The sequence below is a fragment of the Tympanuchus pallidicinctus genome, unplaced genomic scaffold (assembly GCF_026119805.1).
Source record: "Tympanuchus pallidicinctus isolate F22 unplaced genomic scaffold, pur_lepc_1.0 scaffold28, whole genome shotgun sequence".
Lineage (NCBI taxonomy): Eukaryota > Metazoa > Chordata > Aves > Galliformes > Phasianidae > Tympanuchus > Tympanuchus pallidicinctus.
The window spans coordinates 2584234-2598913 of NW_026294745.1; the positions used below are offsets into that span (position 1 = coordinate 2584234).

At 44.2% G+C, this 14680-nt stretch overlaps 1 protein-coding gene across 11 annotated transcripts in view; it reads right to left on the reverse strand.

Moving 5' to 3' along the window:
• CCDC92 (coiled-coil domain containing 92) overlaps positions 1-14680 on the reverse strand; it is a 107564-nt gene that overhangs the window by 65776 nt on the left and 27108 nt on the right. For 7 of the 11 annotated variants that reach the window (XR_008208646.1, XM_052691051.1, XM_052691049.1 and 4 more), the window contains 3 exons: positions 7508-7668; positions 2343-2719; positions 1538-1644 (listed from right to left, as the gene is read on the reverse strand). The exons of 1 other annotated variant lie outside the window; for it this stretch is intronic. The gene's annotated coding sequence lies outside the window, so the exon portion shown is untranslated. Of the gene's footprint in view, positions 1-1537; positions 1645-2342; positions 2720-4374; positions 4443-7507; positions 7669-14680 lie in introns of all 11 variants that reach the window. 3 more of the 11 variants (XM_052691056.1, XM_052691054.1, XM_052691057.1) reach the window with 3 other exon arrangements.

The window sequence follows — 14680 nt, forward strand, 5'->3', positions numbered from 1 at the left end:
AAAACCCTGTCCATCATGCCTCTTGCCCGGCTTGTACAACCTATGGGACACAAGCAATTAACATTCTAAAAACTGTAATGTAGAATAAAACAAAGTGTGCTATCACACCCAGCAGGTTCAGTTTCATATTGGAGTGGCTGTCTAACATGTCCTCTTAAAGTGCCCTAATTTCATGAGGCCTTTTGTATAGAGGATGAATCCCACCTATGCATGTAGTAAGCCTTGGGTAGAAGAACATGTGCTCATAATGCAGGGAAATAGAGGATATTGAAAGTGAAAAAAGATGTGAGAAGCAAGTCAGAATGTCAGAGAGGACTTGGAGTATCTGGGCTGGACAGTGAGAACTGCAGAGAGCAGTGGCATGAAATCTTTTAGTCAGACAGAAGAGAGACACAAACAGGCAAATCAGTGCTCCTGTACTTGGCAGTTCCATGCCCCAGCACTCACAGCTGCAGCACGTGCTCTTGCTATATGAGTTTTCCAGAGTGTTCCCCTTCAGCACGCTCACTGGAAGCAGTACCTGCTCAGCAGTCTCTACAGAGAACAACAGGCTGGTTACTGCCCACCTGTTCACACTGTGCCCCATGAACTGAACCATCTGAGATTATGCTCTGCTAGACCAAGTGTATTGTAAACCATCTCTGTCCCAACTTTATTCCATGTTTATGAGCATCTGTCAACCTTGTCTACCTCCTTGCTCCAAAGAGGAACAGTAGGGAAAAAGAAGATCTTAATGTTTAATTTTCAAAAGATGCACCGTTATCTGCTTTTCTCATATCCAATAGGATATGCCTGGTTGTCAGGGAGGGGAAACTAGCCCTGGCACAACAGAAGCAGCAGTTCTAAAAATATCCTAAACACAGCACAGAAGAAAAGGAAGAGACATCTTCATCTGTCAGGCACCGTTTTACAGTTACACCCTGTGGATGCACATGATTGATTGTCTGAGTATGCCTGCCACATGTGAAAGCATCCCAGGAGCAGTCAAACAGGAATACAAAACTACTATTCTTATATTGATATAATTGTTTTTCTTTTGTTGTGTTTTGTTTTTTAACCTCCAAAAGACATTAAAAATGTGCAAGGAAACAAGACGCAGGGTACCTGAGCGGAGTGACAGAAGACAAACAGGAGAGACCTCAGCATCAGCATGAAGCAGCAGAAAGCAGAGCTTGGGGGGCACCAGGGGACATGTAAACTCTTAATGTGCCTCGGAGGGAAAAACAGTGGCTGACAATGCATCTGCTTGTGAAGGAATACCAGCACGTGCTCTCTCCTCCAGAGGTGAGAAAGAAAGCAACAGACATGAAAAGAAAAACAGAGAAGGCGAAAGGGGAGTGTAGTCTGAAAGGATGAGCTGTGAAGGAGCTATGGAACAGAGGCTCAAGATTTTCTAGGAAACATCGAGTCCTTTCAAAACTGGTGGGGTGCATAGAAAAGGGAGACAAAAGCTGAGCAATCTCCGTGCCATTGGCAGCAATCTGCAATCAGTCCTTTCTGCTCCTCCACCATTACAAAGCACTCTGCTGCCTCTTACCTGGCTTGTGGTGCTGGCTGAGCTGGGAGACTTGCTGCTTGGGCAGTTTGGGTCCAGATGCTGCAGGGTCCAGCTCCAGCAGAAGACAAGCAGAAGACAAGTCTGCACTACAAAAATAAAGCATCAAAGCTCACTGAGCAGTTGATAAGAGGGAAAAACAAAATGGGAGAAAGGGCTTCTCTTCAACTTAAAAACACTGCATAAGCAACTTTGTCGTACTGTTTCAGGTCACGTTGCTGCCATGTGGCATCAGGCAACATAAATTGCAACACTGTTAATGCAATGCAGAAGGAAGTACCAATTCCCCAGCTAAAGTCTTGGAGCATCAAACAGGCTGTCAGTAGCTGTTTCACAGGGAGTAATGCTTGCATGGTGATTAGTTCAGCTCCTGAACTTCTGCTGAATCACAGTTTCAATGTCTTTCCAATGTTGGAGCCACAAGGAAAAGGCAGACATGTAATGCCACAGAGCCAGCTAGCTCTTACCTGCTTTTGTTATCAATTGGCTCAGGTTTTGGTGTTAACTCTCTGCCCCCGTGTGAAATATAGCAGGAGTAGCATCTGGCTGGGAGGTCTTTAGAACAAATGCATTCAAATCATCAAACACTGTACTGACAGTTCTAGCTGCTTTTAAGTTCAGCAGGATGGATTCCCAGCCCTATCAGAGTGAATCTGAGCCCTGAATTCATTTCCTTCACTTCTAGAATTTGAGCCTGGTCAGACACTGTGCAGTCCCCATCAAAAAAGCCCACGGTATTTCCACAAGGTACAACTGCTGCTATACACTACATGTAGTGATGACTCACATTTGCAGATAAAATTGTTCTGATAATGATGAAGTTAGTCCGTGAATCTTCTTGTAGGCTGCAGACCTGCAACCATTTCCTTCCTCTTGATTTAAACAAGCTGGTAGGAATGCTTTACTCTCATCTGAAACTGAGTTTATCAACTCACAGTGCACCTGAAATTCCATTGAAAAGAGACACTTCTGTCTCAGGACATCCACCCACAACATCCCTGCCAAGGCAGAGAATTCACTGACAACACATGGTGCTGCTTCACAGAAGTGAGGAAGAATCTTCCCAGGCTCTAAAATCACAATTTCCCTACTTGCAGAGACCAAAAAGGCAGAACTGATCTTTCATGTAGGAGTCATCCCCTTCAACTTTCCTCCAGGCCACCACTGCAAGGCAAAAGCAAATGAGAGACTCTAGTTTCCTCCCCAAGGAAAGAAATAAAATAAATAAAAAGACATGACAGAAATAATTTGTCAAATGCAACACTAGAGAGCAAGTCCTGCTCCTCACTGACCCATGTGTAACCTCCTTACAGCTAGCTGGGACACACACATGAAAATAAGGAAAGAATTTGGCATTTGGACTTTGAAAAACATCTGAGAAAGCTCCACCCTACTAGCATTATTTTTTAAATCCATTCTGTCTTCCATGATGCAGAAAGTTCCATTGTGTTAATTTAACTGATGGAAGGACAGAGAGCTGCAATGTAACCTCATTTCACTGGCGAAATCACAATTAGAAAAGCTTTTATCATCGAACTGTTTTGTTTCAGCTGACATCACAAATGCTTTCTCTACTGTCCCTTACCTCCTTTCACTTCTATTTACTTCTCCAGCAAGCAGAGCTGTGAGCGTACCAGCCACAGCATCTCCATTTCAAATGGTTTGGCTTTCCTTTCCACAACACTATTTCCTGACTCTTTTTCCAATCTGTTGCTTGCTGAGCAGAGGATTAGGAGAAACTGAATCAGGCAGAAAAAGGTTTTCTCTAGGCTGGCCTACAAATAATACCTTTTCCCTCTAAGCTCAGGTACCCAAGCAGCTCCTGCTTTGTACTGGATACACAGAAATCTCCCTAAATTATCTGCATGTGCGCAAAGGGATTGTTTTGAAATTGAACCTTATGAAGTGTATCTTGAGCCTAGCTCAAGTTTGGACACACTGTTGAAATTTGGATTTAATTAATTCCACTTGAGTTTTGAAATGGTGCGATACATTTTTCAGAGGTTTCCCCCCCCCCCCCTCCATTTCCTGGATCAGAGCCTCGACCACATTCATGGAAACACTGAAGGGAAAAAAAATCCGTAGCAATAATTCACCAAGTGGGAACTGAAAACATTTGCTGAAGAAGAAGGAACCTCTTGGTCTTTGGATGCTGGGAATAATTCAACCTCTCCTCCTAATTCCCTGAGGCTCAAGCAGCCCTTTTTCCGGCAGAGCTGTGGTTATTTGAGCAAGCTGCCCCGGGGACAAGTGCATGTTACTTGTAGGATTTGGGCTGGGAAGATCAAGCACACAGATTTGTAGGCAAGAAAGGGTTTTGTGTTTTAATAACTGCCAGCAGCACCACAGAAGAGCCCAAGCTTTCAGGATGAAAAGTCCTGTGCGGCAGGATTCAGCTCAGATATCTTCAAAGCATGCAGGGAAGTGAAGACATGATCATCATCTCCTTCAGTACAACATTCTGCATGCAACAAATGTACAAATCCAGGACTCATACAGCTTTCACTTCATGCTTCTCTCCTACGTTACTCTTTTTTTTGGAGATGTTTCCCAGTGTATCGTGTGCCAATCAATAAAATTAATGTTGCTCTATAAGCAGCAAGCCATCTGCTCTGTATGTGCCATTTGCAGCTGTGCAAACAGCGCCGTGGAACATGGTATTAGAGAATTTCTCCCTCCAGGGTCTGGCATTGTATGAGATTTCCAGGACAGTGAGGTGCCTGAATCTTTATGAAGGAGTGCCAAGACAAAAAACAAACAAGGATGCTGCCATGATGTTCCCCCAGTCTCCTGCAGGTAAAGGATTCTTAGAGACCTACCCTGATTGCAATGAAAACCCCATGTTTGGCCACTGGAGGGTCCTAGGATTACCCTTCAACTTCTCCTCCTTAAAAAACAAACAACAAAACAGCCGTCAGGTTCCCAGAAACAACAATATTTGCAATCCCAGAACAGTCCCACCAGCAGCATGGGGGCTTAGAGGGAGGATGAAGAGGGCAGGAGATCTCTGCATGGCAAAAGGAAAAAAAAAAGTGCCATCTTGGACTATCTGGTCCTGATCAGCAGTGAGCTGTTTGCAGGGTGTGCAGAGTGAGAATGGGTGACACAAACTGATCCGAACTAGAAGTTAGATTCCTGATGTCCTGACTACTAGGAGAGCAGATTTTGAAGCAACTGCTCCCTTCTTGAAAAGCACAGTCAGATCAGCAGAACGTGTTATGTCTGGTCATCACCCAGCCTCCACTCTTTAAGACTAGCAGGTAAAAGTACAGCCAACCTGCCTGGTTCCAATCTGTCATGTTTACTCAAATCCACTACACATAAAACTAGAATGCACACGGGGCAATGTATATACCACTGGTCCAAATTCCCCTTCAAAAATACACCGCATGACCAAAGACAAACCACAATCCCACAACCAAGCATACATGTCAGGAGAGATGCACTACATAACTATGGTTTCCTTTCTAACTATCCTTTCCTTTCTTCTTATTTCTAAGAAGAAATAATTTCATCAGTTTTGCACTTCTATGTTTAGTGATAGCTAACTGGATCTCATTCAAGATTCTCATCACCTTTAATGACTGCTGAATCCAAAGAAAATCAGTGAGAAAAACTAAACTGAATTCAAATTTACTGAACTGCAGAGCAGCAGTTTCCACTTTACAGACTACAGCATCTGTAGATTTTAGCTCTCTGAGTGATGCAGACAGGAGACAGCAGTGGAATCAGACACATTTCTTGAATGGTCTCTCCAACACCACCAGCCCAGGCACTGGGTCGCAGGGAGGAGTCTTTCTTCCTCAGCAATTGCACCTCATAGTTAAAGATGAAGAGTTTTTCCAAGGTAGAACTTCTTTAACAAAACATTCTGATATCAGTAAAACGCTTGTTTATTGACAGAAAATATTTGGATGCATTTAGCACCTTAAAATCTAAGTAGAAGACAAAGCACTTTGTTTTGATGAACTGGAAACAGAAATGATCTATTTTGATTTGAAGTGACTAACTCAACAGTGAAAAAAAATAAAGATGGAAATGAGTTGAGGCTTTTACTTGAATCAAGATGCCTCTTAAACATCTTGGCATGAACGCTGGCTTTTCCAAATCTCTTTACACTGTTTATTTCTAAATACTGGATGTCTGGTTTGCTCAGTGCACGTGCACATGTGTGCATATGAAATATTTGCCTGGCTTTTCTGCCCCAGCATCACAATCATAGCACACAGACTTGAACTACTGGCACTGAGAGGGAAAATGCAGCAGACAAAGAAGGGGCAGGAAATAGTACAGATTATGTTTGGTTTAGGTTTCTTCAGAAACTGTTCCCGTATTTCTGGGGAGCAGAGAGCCTTTGTAATTCAGAATAAAAACTTTCCTTGCCCAGCATGCTCCCTAGCAGGGCAAGGCCTGTAATAATTACTGCTGTAACCACGTGCGGTGTCACAAGGCATGTTATTCCATCTTGGTCCTTCCAGCACCCTGACTGGAGAATCTCTACTAATTACTGGTAATCAAATACAGATTGCCTTTCTAAGGATCTAAATCTTCAGCTTCACAGCAAAAACACAGCTTGGAAAAGATGCTGGTCATCTGCCATCCAAAAGGCAAGAGCTGGCTGGGCAGGGAACACCAAGACTTTGTCTCCTTTCACATTTAAGAGAAAAGCAGCTTTCTTGCTCTTGGGCTGCTGCCAGAGCTATTTCTATCAAATGAACCCACCGTGGACAGCAGACTGTGCAGTCAAGGATTTAATAAGCCAAAATGTTTCCCATGATATTTGGGCTACTAAAGACACACAGCCCAGCACAGCAGGTTTCTTCCAGCAGCTAAACTGTCAGCCATGGGCGTCCCTTGCTGTCTGTGAACACAGGCTGGGAGCACAAAGGGCCAGGCACGCTCTTTGACTTAACGAACCACAGAAAGACCAAGCCAGCATGACAGCAGACGCAAACAAGAATGTAATTAGAGGTGGATTATAAATCTTTGGCTAGGTACCTGGAAACACTTGCATTGTGAGAGAAAGTCTTGCTGATGGCATTTGGGCTTAATTTAGGTCACGATTACAGACAGGGTGCTCTGAACTGGCAGGGGTCAGATGACAAATCAAAAACAGGCTCCTATTTGTCTTGACTCCTGTTGCTGGCCTCACCTTTCCAGCCCCAAAGCCCAGACAGAAGCAAGCACTGTTTTCCCCTGGCCAGCTGGTGAGCAGCAAGTGTGGTGCAATTCATGCTCGCTCTGCTTGCACTGTGTCTGTCCACAGAGCAGGAAAAAAAACAACACAGTTAAGTTCTTTTGCTCTAAAGAACATTTTTATATCCAGAAAGCAGAAGAGCTCCAAACCCAGCAAGGGGAGTGTACAAGTCAGTTGTTGTGTGGGGAGCCCCAGAAAACATAGGTGTGCATGCTGTGATATACAGAGAACCCAGAGCCTTTTGGAAAGGTCTCTGTACCACTCTGCATGGAGAACATTTCTTGTCAGTCAGGGCAGTTCCTCAGATCATGGCAGTTCTAAGACCTTCACTGGCTTGTTTCTTTCTCTCTATAAAGGAGGAGAGTGGCACAAACTGGTGGGGAGACCCTCAGCCAGGAGTGAACCAGTACAATAGATATCTAATCTCAAAAGCACTATTTCTCTAGGTAGATCTTTGCCAAGTTTGGGCTATCACTTGAGAGTGTCCTGCTCTTGATGTTGAGATTTGAAAGTATCTGCTCGAAACTGTGTCTCTTTCATTGTGTCATGCTACCTGGATAAGTCTGGCATGAAGTTTAGACCCATAGGCACTGCTCCAGGCATGTGCCTGTATATGGCACTCAGCAGTAGAGCACTGAGCTTTAAAACTCTTTGCTCTTCCCAGAACTATACCACGCCAGAGGCATCTGCAGCCAACCTGGGGCCTCAGAGCAATGACTCAACCTGAAAGTAGAGTGGAAGGAACCATGACTTACCCAAACCTGAAGAGCACATGCTTGACAGACAAAGGAAGACTTCAGACCTTTGCATCCCATCACCAGATCGTGCTGTCTCTTCTAAAGTATCTCAGGGCTACTCTTTACCCTTGCCCACGCAGGATAGAGCAGCCGCATTTTGACCAGTCCAGGATGCAAACCTGAAGAGAATATGATGGGACATTAATAGGAACGTTAATAAATGAGCTGAGTTTTCAAAGAGTTGGATGGTGTTTGAAGTGTTAATGGTCAAAGGCTACGATGTGATTTAAAAACTAGCTGGTGTGGACACTGGCTGGCTTTGTTTGAGGCTGTTTGCATTTCAAGCCCACCGGCTCTCATTCATCTCCAGAGAGGCATATTTAGCTGTCACTTGAACTGAACCCTGACTGACACTTCATGCAGATTTTCTTACATTGGGTGGCTGGTCAGCGAGTCCTGGCAGGAAAGCAGTATAAAAGTAGCTGCAAAGGTTGAGGTCTGATCTGAAATCCTTCTGAGTTTCTGCAAAGCATTCCTCTGATATCAGTAGGCTTTGGATGGGAGCCATCACAAACAAGGCACATGCTACAGTACATCACAGTTATTTCTATCCAGGAGAACAAGACAAGTTTCTAGGGGATAACCAGCAGCTGGTGAAGGCAGTAGGCATCCAGTCTCCTGAGTTTTGCCCCAAGCAACCTCTTGAGCCCCAACAAATTCTTTTCTGGGAACCCTACCCATTCTATTGCTGTGGGACCCTTATAACCATCAGTTTTATTAGTAAAGCTTTACATGTTTTTTTCCCAACCTCTCTCCCTGCTATCAGGGCACAGTGTAGCACGGTTGCTTGGACCAAATGCACATGATCATTGCTACTAATCATAGCCATTCTGTCCTTGGCAGACATAGCTTTCCTGCAGAGCCCCACAAGGGCCATTTGATGCCTTTCAGTTCACAGTTCTCTAAATAACTCACTGGTGCCAGAGGGCACATCTGCTCTTCATGTGTTCACCAGCAGACAGGTGAGATTTGGTATCATCTGCCTAATCTGAAGACATTTTTGTTTGCATTTTGGGGGTTTTCTTTCAACAGCTCCATTTTCTGTGTTTGCCTGAAAGATACCAGGGCAGTGTGAGGAAGTGCAGAGCCTCCGAATAGGAAGGGGGAAAAAGATGATCTGTGAAAAGGGTTGGGAATACGGAGAAGCAAAAGGAGAAAAATAAAAGGAATGGAATTTACTGTATTGTGTGGTGAACCTGCTTGCAGTCACCCAATTGTTGTTTATTCCTTCCCAAATTCAAACCAGACCTGCTGTCTTGCTAGTTGGTGCCTACACAAACAAGTGACTCTGTCCCTCCTCAAGGGATCCATTTTCCCCACACAGTGGCCATATTTTTGCTGCAGCCATGTTGACTGAGGAGGACAATGGTCCCAGCCTTTGCTATCCTTGTTGATGCTGAAGTTAACTCCTGTTGAGTGCAGCATCAGACAATTACAGAAGAGCAAAAGGCCTTACTAGAAGTACATGCATGTCCTTTTAGCAACCGGTAGCAGGAGGTGAAAGTTCTTTGTGCACAAAGGTCATAGGAGATGACTCGTGTTTCACAGTGCTGCTCTCCAGGGCCCTGTCCCCCATGGCTCTGCGCTCAGCCAACTTGAAAAAGATGCTTTTTAAACCCAGTTACATCAGTACTTCTGTGTGACAGCCAATTATTTCTCTGTCAAATAGTGCTCATTATGGGCAATCATTTATTTCAGCAGAAGCGTTCTTGCTTGGCAAGGTGGGAGGCACACTTTGCATCAGGACTCTCAGTGCTGTCTGTGCCCAAGCAATGTGGAGTTGCTGGGACGTGTCACAGACAAGACACTGGAGTCACACGGGATGGTTTAAGCTTAACAGCAGCCCAAGAAGCACAAGCAGACAATTCACCAAACATGGTCTATGAGACCAGCAGCATGTGAATACGCCCTCCAGTGTACCCTGGCTTCCAAAGCAGTGTGATTTAATCCAGATAGGCCTATGACAATACCAAGGCCAGCGTGCTATCTTGAGTTGGACTAAGAATATCCCATTTTTCTGCCATTTACTGCCATCTCAGAGGTGTGGAATAACAACTCCAAAGGCAGGAATATGACCCACTGGTTAGCTGTCAACAGAACACAAGCGTGCAGCCTTCCTGTGTGCATCAACTTAGACACTGTGGCAGCAGGCATGTTTTCAGCAAACGTAGCTGAAATTATAATTTTAAGTTATTTAAAAGCTGATTAGCTTCAGTTTTAATCTGCCAGCATATTTTTAATAACAAGCTCAGGATGATCCTAAATTTTCTTCACCCAATGCCGCTGAATTTGGATATTCAAGACCCAGGTGCTTTGCTGTTGGCATGTGAGAACATCAGTTGGGATTCTGAGAGAGACTTTATGCTGTGATGACTTGCAAACCCACCCAAGATATACAGAAAAAGTACTATTTTAGCTAATCTAGAAATGCACTAAGAATGCACTCAGTTATAGGAAAGAACAGGGCAGATGCCAAGCCTGTTAGGGGAACAGGAAGAAAGAGGAGATAAAGGCAACTTATGTATTTTGAAAATAAATCAATAAATACAACCCTTGTTTTACTGTTTTTCCCCCCACTCGCTAAAACACGCAATTAGCTCACTTACAAATCAATCACCGATGGCTTATAGGCAAATTGCTTCAGGTTCTTGTTTGCTTTCCATAACTTCTGAAGGCTGAAATGAATGCTCCCATGGAAAAATTACTAACAAGTTTCTAGTTCGGTGCGTCTTCCAAAGTTACGTGGATTTCAGTAAAACCAAAACACTTTCTGAGAAATTTTCAATTCCCTCCAAGCCTTCAGCTCCCCACACCTCCCAGACAAATCAGGGCAAAGGGATATTCGTGGTAAAATTTCCATTTGGATAAAGAACGTTTCATTAAGGAACAGAACACGATGCTGAATAAAGAGCTCAGTCCAATTCTAGCCCAAACACTGGCTAGATGCATTTTCCCAAACTGCTTTTCTTCATCTCCTTTCATACCATTTTCCTGTATTTTTTTTTTAAATGGAAAAAGGTATTCCAATAAAAAGGACTCAGAGGGTCCCAGTTTGAACTGTGCAGAGCTTTTATAGCTCCTGGGTGCTTAGCAGATCGGGGCTTTGTTTGTTTTAAATATGCATTACATTTATTCCAAATAAACTCTATAAATCAATCTTAGTAATAGAAACCAGAAAAGTTTATGCAAAACAAATATAGAAAGTCATAAATACTGTGTTTAAGATGTCATTTTTGTGGCTGGTATATTTCTATGGTATGTTTTTACTGTTCGTGGGATAAATTTTTCAGAAACATAAAAATCTTTCCTCCTCTCCATTCTCTATAGGTTTATCCCAAAGAAATAATGAGGCTAGCTCCATAAACCAGCATTTATTAAATCCAAATGGGCACTCCATCCTACAGTAGCTTTCAATATAATCTATTTGATCTTTCAGAGTTGCTGGAAAATGATTTCAAGGGGAACTTTCACAGAACAAATTAACTTGAAAGAAGAGAACGTTTTATACCCCAAGGAGGGAGGAAAGCCATTTCCCCAGTTTGTTTCTGCTTTCCCCTCAGCCTGACTGCAGACATGGCTGTTGGAAGAGGCGCTCTGGCTGATCTTAGCAGTGATGCCAGCAGCCCACAGAAAGCAGAGTGAAGACCCCAAAGATGGGGTTATAGGCCCATAGGAGTATAACAAGACAAGTTTGGTGACATTTCAGATTGCAGAAGAAACAGAAAGGAACAGACTCGTATGGAAACCAAAATCTGTTTGTTCAAGTCTCAATACAAATCTACCTCTTAGAAGTTATCTTTCTGTATTTTTGGAGAGACTTTATTTCCAGCCTGCAACATCTCTTTAGAGAAGTAAAGCCATCACTGAGGCTGTAACGTGGTCAGCAAATCGGGGCATTCTCTGATTCTAAGAATTCAAAACTCAAGGCATTGCAGGCACACAGTGCTAGAGGTGAAAGCCCTGCAACACGTGGGGTGCCAGCAGTTGCTTCTAGGAGGGAAAACTTAAGTTTTGCACAATCTAAGCCAATACCTATCAAGTTTTTCTTCAGTAGCTGTAGGGAAGGAGTCATTCTTATTTTAGAGGTGAGGAAATGGGGATACTTTGTAAAGATAAATGTGATTTGGCCAAGGCAGAAAATATCCAGTGGCAGGCCCCAAAAGCCTAGTTTTGCTGTCCTAGCCGTAACTACCGCTCCTGCTTCTCTAATGATAGGGTGAACTTTGAGATCTTTGCCCTTACAGCGCTGGAGGCTGAATTTGCAGGTAAGTCTGTCTTGGCTCCTAATGAAAGGTTTGTATCCCACTCAGGAATACAGAAACCCTTCTGGCGGACAAGCATGCTGGGCAGATTGCCTGCTGCCAACAGCACAAACATCATCAGCTCTCACTGGACACCTACCTCCTCCAGCACCCAACAGCCTGCCCAGAGCCAACAACAACCAGACTCCAGACAAGGGTTACCTACTGGCTTGGGGCTGTGAGAAACCTCAGTTCACCTATAATCACCTTTCTCAGCACAAGCAATCTTTGTCTGAGCTAAGAGCCATGGCCAGGCACTTCCCTCTGGGCCAGCTACAGACTGCTTCCCCATACTCTCTGTAACTTCCAAGAGGAACAAAATCATTTGCTGCTCTGCCCTTAAAACCAGACAGGTGGTTTTATCACATGCTGCTCAGTGGATACCATGTTCCAGCCCTAGGGTGACTGCATATCACTGATTTAAAGCAGGACTAGGAGATGGAGGCCAAGAAGAGAGGCATACCCTCATGTGTTTCCTGAAGGGGTTTTGTGCAGCTGAACTCACACTGGAAAATCTCCTGTTCCTATTCTGCAATTAAAAATAATTTTCCCCTTATTTTTTTCCTAGGTCAAGGAGAAAGAAATTGCAGAAGTAGGATACTAGAAAATCAATTCAAGCAGAAGAGCACCACCGAACAGGGTACAGACTGTGCTATTAAAGAACACAACTAAAACTGGATGGTTGGAGCAGGTATGGCTTTTCAGGAGCCCAGACATCTCTGCGCCACTGAGGGAGCTGCAGTCGTGGTGGATCAGGTGCTCTGGGCGAGCTGTGTGCATCCCAGAGCTTTTGCTATAGCCAACTTTGAGAAAGGCTGTTGACAAGGAAGGGAACTATAACAAATGCATAACTCATGACAAGGCAGAAAGTATTTATAGCAACCTTGAACTTCATGGTAGGGTAAACCTACTGTGTTACTCCGCACATGCAGAGAAACAAAACAAGACAATGTCCCCATTCAGCTGGCTAGATAATCAAGCAGTGCATGGAAGCATGCAGAGGGAGGCTGACACTCAACGCTGCGTGTTGACTCAGAAAAGGAATAGTACAGCATCAAGTCCAGCAGAAAGCAGCTCCTGAGAGCACCTCTAAAAATCCCATATCTTATTCTAAAGAGAAGAAACAAGTGAGAGAACCATCATTTGGAGAGTTTTAGGTGGATCAGAATTCCCACAAAATGACTGTATGCTGGCCAAGGCTTTGCAAAAAAAGGCTGATAATGCTTCAGAGTGGGAGTGCAGAGAGAGCTGAGGGTATATGTAATATACTGGAGGTGTGGGACTTGAGGAACTGGCCAGCAGGCTGGGTGTCGCTGTGCAGCAGGTCTGCTGGGCCTTTCAGCAAGTTGCCATGGAAGCAGAATTGCCATGTAATAAAGTAAAGGCAAGACGTGTAGGAGCAGGGGATTCCTTATGCAGCCTTTGGCAAGCTGCTGGAGGGAGGAAGCATGCTCCTGCAGATGCAGGGGAGCTGTCAGGGGACAACACGCTCCTCCCAGTTTGGCAGACACTTTGCAGATGTTTTAGCCAAGTCACGTTTTAACAGCCTCATGCCTCAGTTTCCCCAGCTGTAAGCTATTACAGGGATGTTTTGTGGCTGAATACAACCCCATACCCACAAAGCAAGCAGAGCTCTTTGGACAGATGATCCCAAGGAGTATAAAGCATTTACTTGAGAGTTTTTCTTGTGCTTCTCTCTGATCTTGATGCTGTCACCTAAATAATTTACAACGTGAAGAAGGAAAGAAAAGACCAGAAGCAATCACACCAAAGCATTCGGCCTCCTCCAGGCACGGCCCAGGAGTTTTGAGTTCTGGGGAAGAAAGGAATGTGCTTTCCCCCTCCATCCTCTGTCAGACCTTCTGCTCGATGACATTGTTGATCCTTTTATGGATCTGGGAACTGATAGACTTTGAAGTCTGAGCTTGGCACCCCCATTTATATGCTAGGACTTGAAATGATCAAAGTTACCAGCATTTCTGAAGCCTCATGAATGAACTGGTTTGGTAATGGGAGCTCAGAATTCAAGGTTGGCTCCTAATCACCACAACAGTGCCACAAGCACACTGCAGGCAATCTGGTGGCCATTCCTTGTCATGTTAGACATGCCATGAGCTTCAGACTGAGGGCAGGCTACAGCATGGTGAAACATCCTGCTACTTATCTGTTTCCCAGCATGAAGGATACATTCTGCAAGTAATTATAGCACAGGATTTCCCACGTGAAATCCAGACCTTCAACAAAGGCACTAGTGACAACAGAAATCTTAGTTTAGCTTTCTAGATCCCAGCTAGAGCTTATAAATGTGGCAGAAAAGCAAAAAAAGTTTGAGCGTGACTTTGATTTAGGAACTGCAGTCTGTTCTGGGTGTAACATGGTCTGATCCTATAGAGGTCTCTTTCATGTGTTGTAAAGTGAACAGATTTGGGCTGGAGGGGACAGAAAGAAGACGTGGAGTGGCTGAGTTCACAACTGCCTATTAACAGGCTGAGAGCAACTCTCAAGTGAGGCATGTGGGACACAGATACGAGCTGCTTCCAGCCTGGTGTGTCTGGAAGGGGTGGAGGGCAAGAACTCTGTGAGGGGTTTTATAACCTGGTGTCAAACCACCAGCCTGTATGATCGGCATCAGGTGCTCAGGTATAAATCAAACTCCCAAATATGAGACTTCTTTGATTAACGTGCCCATTCACTCTCACATTCCTTGCAATGCTCTTTGAAATTTGAACAAGCAAGGCTCTGTCCCAGCATCCCCATTAACTGCTGTACAAGCAAGTTCCCTGATGGAGAGAGGAGCAGAAGGACACAGGCTGGTCAAACAGCCTTTTGA